Source organism: Triturus cristatus, chromosome 7 (genome assembly GCF_964204655.1).
Source record: "Triturus cristatus chromosome 7, aTriCri1.1, whole genome shotgun sequence".
In the NCBI taxonomy this organism is placed as follows: domain Eukaryota; kingdom Metazoa; phylum Chordata; class Amphibia; order Caudata; family Salamandridae; genus Triturus; species Triturus cristatus.
This window is the reverse complement of record NC_140590.1, coordinates 1,664,957,079-1,664,962,976: the sequence shown is the minus strand read 5'-3', so window position 1 is coordinate 1,664,962,976 and position 5,898 is coordinate 1,664,957,079. Positions and strand designations below refer to the sequence as shown.

Genomic DNA, 5,898 nt, shown 5'->3' with positions numbered 1-5,898 from the left:
GGCCCTACACCTTCCCTTCTCTACATGTTAGCCACCCCTAAGGTAGGCCCAAGGTACCCCATGTGGGCAGGGTATGTGAAAGGTAGGACATGCTTTGGTGTGTGTGGCTTGTCCTGATAGTGAATTACAGCCCATTTCGTTTTTCACTATTGCAAGGCTACCTGTTCCCCATAGGTCAGAATGGGAAGTTTGTTTATAACATCTTATAAACAGAACTGGCTCTGGGAACTAGGTGGAAAAATAAAATGTAGTATGCCTGAACTCCGAATCTAAAGATGCATCTTTTAGTGAAGGTGATTTTTACATTCTGTGTTTGAAAATACCACTTTTAGAAAGTAGGTATTTTCTTGCTCAGTCATCCCGTATGCCTCTGCTGGAATGTGGATTGCCTGTCTGGGTTTTGAATGACAGAAGGCTGGGGAGCAGGAGTGGCTCCAGATAGTATAGATAGGGTCAGGAAAGGGCTGAATAGACCTGGGCTGCAACGGGGGAAGGGGAAGAGATTTCCTTGCACCTCAAAGAGCCAGGTCTGCCTCTGACAAAGCTGTCTCCACCTCCTGCCAGGAAGTCGCACCAGAGAAGGCAGAACTGGTTCTGTCTGGGCACAGACACTCTCTGCCTAAGAGATCAAAGGATTTGGGGATATAAATATTGGGGCCCAGACCCCTGAACTTTAGAACTCTTTTGGACCAAGACGACTGCCAAGAAGAAGAGCTGGAGAAGCTGTGAGGAGGACCTACCACTTTGCTGTGTGCTTTGCTGTGTTGGCCTGCAGTGGCTGCTTCTGTGTTGGGCAGTGAAAGGACTGGACTGAACTTTCTGCAATCTGCTTTGCGAGTTTCTCCAAGGGCTTGTGTAAGAAACTGGCTCTATATATACTGTACCAAAGTGAGGTACAGTGTGGATAGAGTCCAAGGGTCTCCAAAGGTTTGGCAGAGGTTAAAGTTAGATAGAACCTTACTCTCTAAAGTGGTAGCTTGGTAGAGCAGTAAGGCAGTATCAGAGGACAGTGTAAAGCATTTGATGTACACACTCAGTCAGCAAATGGTCTCACACACCAAGAACTGAACTCTAGGCCAATTGTTTTGTATAAAAAAATATACTGTTTTATTTCTAGAACCAAGAAGCCTGGTACAGGTAAGCATATAAATACTTTGCAGTAGTAAATTACTTGTATGAACACAGTTCAAAATTGCAGTATGACTTGTACTGGTTTTGGTTACAGTTTTAAGTAAGCAGTTTGCGACACATTGCAGGTATAGTACATTCAAATGAATGGGCTTTTTAAGAAACATGCAGTTAATTACTTGTCAGATTACTTTTGCTAACACAGGACGGGATCCTAGATTCAGCCCTGGGACATTTCCTGAAAACAGGTGAGTAAATGCGTTTTGGTTAAAGGTATGATTTTTAAGGAATATTATTGCCTTTCAAAAGTTGACACTTAGAAACTTTTTCACATAGAATCACCAATGTCATCCTATGGGAGGAAATTAACTTAGCAGGTAAGTTACTTTTGCGTTACTTTTGTAATCCAGTGCTGGACTCCTAGATTCAGCACTGGGACATCTACTTAAAACAGGTAAGTAATTACGTTTTTGCAGTTTGTACGAATTTGAAAGAATATTCTTGCATTTCAAAAGTTGACACAAACTTTTTCACAAGGAACCCCCAATATTATCCTATGGAAGGAAATTCAATTCACAGGTAAGTTACTTTTTAGTTACTTTTCTTACTCAGTGCTGGACACCTGGGTTCAGCACTGGGACCTTTCCTGCAAACAGTTGAGAAAATTTGGTTAAGTTATTTGTGCGATTTTTAAGGAATATTCTTACAGGCACATGCATCAAAAAGAGAGTTTGCGAGTCCTTATTTGCGAATTTTAAGGAATCGCAAATAAAGACTCGCAAAACACGATGCAACAAAAACATTGCGAGAATATTGCGAATCGCTAAAAATCGCTAAATAAATTGCGATTTCGGCATTTGCGAACTCGCTATTAGCGATTTCGCAATTAGCGAAATCGCTAATACCGAAGTCGCTTTTTGATGCATCCTGATGACATCACAACCAGGAAGTGAGCAGCACCAGCCTCATTTCCAGTGCACAGTGTCAGGGAGAGGAGGGAGCTGGCTCTGGGAGCAGAACAGGAGTGTGACAGAGACAGAAGAAAAACTTGTGATATCAAATGGAAGCCTCACAAACAGCAGAGGAGAGCCAAACAGGCAGGAAACGCAAAATTAAATTTGCAGAAAAAGAAATTGACACCCTCATTGAGGGAGTAGTCCACAGCCATGACAAGCTGTTTGGAAAGGCATCATTGAAAGTGGCAGAGCAGGAGAAAAGGAAAATCTGGCTCCGGATCCAAAACAGGGTCAATGCCATTGGGGTGACACACCGCACCATTGAAGAACTCAAAAAACGATGGTACGACTTGCGCAGTCGGGCTAAGGTGCGCATAGCTGACCGCCTGAAGGAGGCAAAGAAGACAGGAGGGGGAACACCAACAGACACTGGGAACACTCCCATGGAGGACTTGATTGAATCCACCATCCAGCCAGAAGCTGTTGTTGGTGTGACCCAGCTGGACACGTCCGGAGCAGCAAACACATCTGAAGGTAAGATGAATGTATGTTTTCTTAGTGTTACAAAATGTAAAGGTAGAACTCGACCACAGCACAGCCCAAGTGCAGACCCTGAACATCCAGTACACAATGCATTCAGTAGGTGAGGGGCATTATGGGAGATGTAGTCAGGTCAAGCAGTTAAAATGTCAAATCTCAGAGTAACAACCCAAAAAAGCTTAATAGAGTATAAAATCATTTACAAAGGCAGAAATTTATTACTGTGCAATTAATATCACAGACATGAAATAATACAGTGTTGCACTGTTTCACCTCACAGATGCACAACGTGTAGAAGATGTGGATAGCGATTCCCCAGACATGCAGGACACCAGCGCAGGTGAACAGATGGACACACCTGTGGTGCAAATAAATCCCTCACGTCCAACAAAGTCACGCAGGGCTACTGTTCCATCCCTAGTCACCATGGAGTGTGAAGATGATGAGGCTGATGCAACACCAGGTGGCAGCCATGGCCAGACAACTTCCATCACACAAACACAACCACAGGTCCCCAGAACTAATCACAGAGCCCGGCGTAGGAGAGGAAGAGCACTCAGGACACAGCAGGAGGAGCAACCAAGTGATGTCTGGGGTGGTCTTGAGGGACAGATGCTCCGTATGCAGCGCCTGCAGACAAAAAACACACGATTAGTACAATTGCAAGTTGGCAAGATGGCTAGCAACATAGCAGTACTGTCAGAAAGTGTGCAGCAACTGAGCAAGGTGATGCATGAGGGAAATGTATCCCAGAAGAGACAGCATCGTCAACTAATGCTGCAATTGAAAATGTTTGCTAAATCAAACAATAGATTGGCCACGACAACTGCACTGCTGGCACGTAGGTCTGTGACCATGCAAACTGAAATGTGCCATTGGAGCGGCGATGTGGCTAAAGCACTGGACCAGGTCACCAATGCAGTTGATTTGCTAAATGCTTCCACAATTGCGGCCAACAATTCCACGCCCGAAGAGGGTAGTGAGGGTGGCTCAAGCCTAAGTAGTGTGGCAGTTCCAGTCCGCACTGCAGGAAGACGCAACACACGCAGCAGTACCCCCGCCGCTTCCAACATAACGGATGACAATGCTGGGTCTGACAGGCGTCTGGGTGTTCGTGGGAAAAAGCGCTAGACTGGCATGTACAAGTGCATTCCACTATGGTGACGTAACCATTTATTTGGATTTGACTTTTCACAGAGTGACAAGTGAATTGACATTTGCAAACCACTTATGTCCATTGCACTGGTCAGATTACAAGTGTGCTTGAACACTCATGGCAATTTTATTTAATTAAAGAATACTCTGATAGCAATAGTCAGTTTCTGTGTCATCATTACTCACCTCAGAAATAATTTTGTGTGATGTCAAATCTTCTCCTACGCCCTTCTGCTGCGCCTGCCCCTTGTGCTGCATGGTGTTGTGGCACTTGCTGGTTCCCATCCTCCGAATCGCTGTCAGACACCTCGATGTCCATTCCTCCCCTTGTCGCTATGTTGTGCAGCATGGCACATGCCGCTACTATCTTGCAGCATTGTTCAGGGTTGTACTTCAGTGCTCCACCGGTCTTATGTAGACATCTGAATCGGCTCTTCAACAGCCCAAATGTGCGCTCTATGATGTTCCTTGTCGAAATATGTGCTGCATTGTACCTCTGTTGATTGGCAGTTGTGGGATTGAGGTAAGGCGTCATTAGGTAATTACGCAAGGCGTATGCGCTGTCACCTACATGTAATGGAGCAAAGAGTCAGTGGCAGCTTCACATTGACATACGTACAATGACAGTGATAAACTATAACACATATTTACCAAGCAGATGTCCCTCTCCAAATTCTCCCCTGACAAGACGGGTGTGTATGCCACTTTGCCTGAAGATATAAGAGTCATGTGCACTCCCTGGAAATTGCGCAACAATGTCAGTGATAATGTTTTTGGCATTGCAAACAACCTGAATATTGAGGGAATGGTAAGATTTCCTATTTCTATATATATATTCCTGTGTTGCAGGGGGACATATTGCAACGTGGGTGCAATCAATACAACCCAAAACATGTGGGAAACGAGCTATCTGGTAGAACTCCTGTTTGGTTTTTGCAAGGTCAAGCGCGGTGGTAGGGAACTTGATATGAGACCCGATCACGGCCATCATGGCATCAAGGAATGCTTTCAATATTCTTGAAAGTGCGCTTTGTGACACACCTCCCGCAACAGCAATGACCCCCTGAAAACTGCCTGACGCCAGAAGGTGTAGGCAACATAGGACCTGCACATGCGTTGGGATGGCATTGGTCCTACGTGTCTGTCGTTGCATTATGGGGTCCAATTCATTGATTAGGTCATGGATCATTGCTGCATTGAGCCTATACTTGTCGTATATCTCATCCTCTTGCTGGCCTAGCAAAGTTATGCGGACTCTGAAGATGCGCTCATTCATTCGCCTCCGTCTCTGTGCGGCAGCCTGCAGCCTCATCCTCCTCGCCATCAGGTAAATCCCTGCCATTGTGAACAGTGCTGGCTCATTCTGGGTGTGTTTAAATGGGTTTCAGTTGGTTTTCACCTGTCTGTGATTTGCACTCATGATTACCACCTGGTTGTGATCCTTCTTATTTAGCGATCGCTAATTTGCGATTTTCATGGAAATCGCTATTTGCGATTTGTCATGCATACATTTTGCGATTCGTTGTTTGCGATTCGGTAATTGGGACACGCTAATACCGATTCGCTATTTGATTCGCAGAATGTTTTGCGATTCCTTATATTTGCGAAAAAATGGATTTTCGCAAATATACAGTTGATGCATTTCAACACTGACTTTTGCGATCGCAAACGGCCTATTTTTGCGATTCGCACCCTTTGCGATCGCAAAAAGGTTTGATGCATGTGCCTATTAGTTTTCAAAAGTCGACACAGAAACTTTTTGGGAGAAAAAGTGTCAATGTTATCCTATGAGAAAAGTGAGTTATCGGTCTCGAGGTAAGTAATCGGTCTTTTGAGTTAGGGTTCTGGAGTTAGACTCAGGGGTCTCCCAGGGTCAGTGATGCACTGTGGTTGCACCCCCAGTGGCACTAGGGCGGCTGGGTGCAGAGTGTTGAGGCCCAATGTTATCCTATGAAGGATAGGGGGGCTCCGGCGGGTAGCGGCTGCCAAGCAGGCCACGGGGTTGTGGAAGCAAAGCTCCTAGGGTTAAGCTCAGGGCAAGTTGGGGACCAAGTTAGCACCAAAGGGGCACCCTCAGCGGCTCCAGGGCAGCTGAGTGCAGCTGTTTTGAGGTCGGGTG

The 5,898-nt window shown here is 45.5% G+C and overlaps 1 long non-coding RNA gene across 1 annotated transcript; it reads right to left on the bottom strand.

Annotated features, from left to right (window-relative positions):
• Positions 1 to 2,819: 2,819 nt before the first annotated feature.
• LOC146812664 (uncharacterized) lies at positions 2,820 to 4,240 on the bottom strand. The gene is made up of 2 exons (XR_014966882.1): positions 3,966 to 4,240; positions 2,820 to 3,254 (listed from the first exon to the last, which is right to left on the bottom strand). It is a non-coding gene; the product is annotated as an uncharacterized LOC146812664 (long non-coding RNA).
• Between the last annotated feature and the right edge of the window lie 1,658 nt (positions 4,241 to 5,898).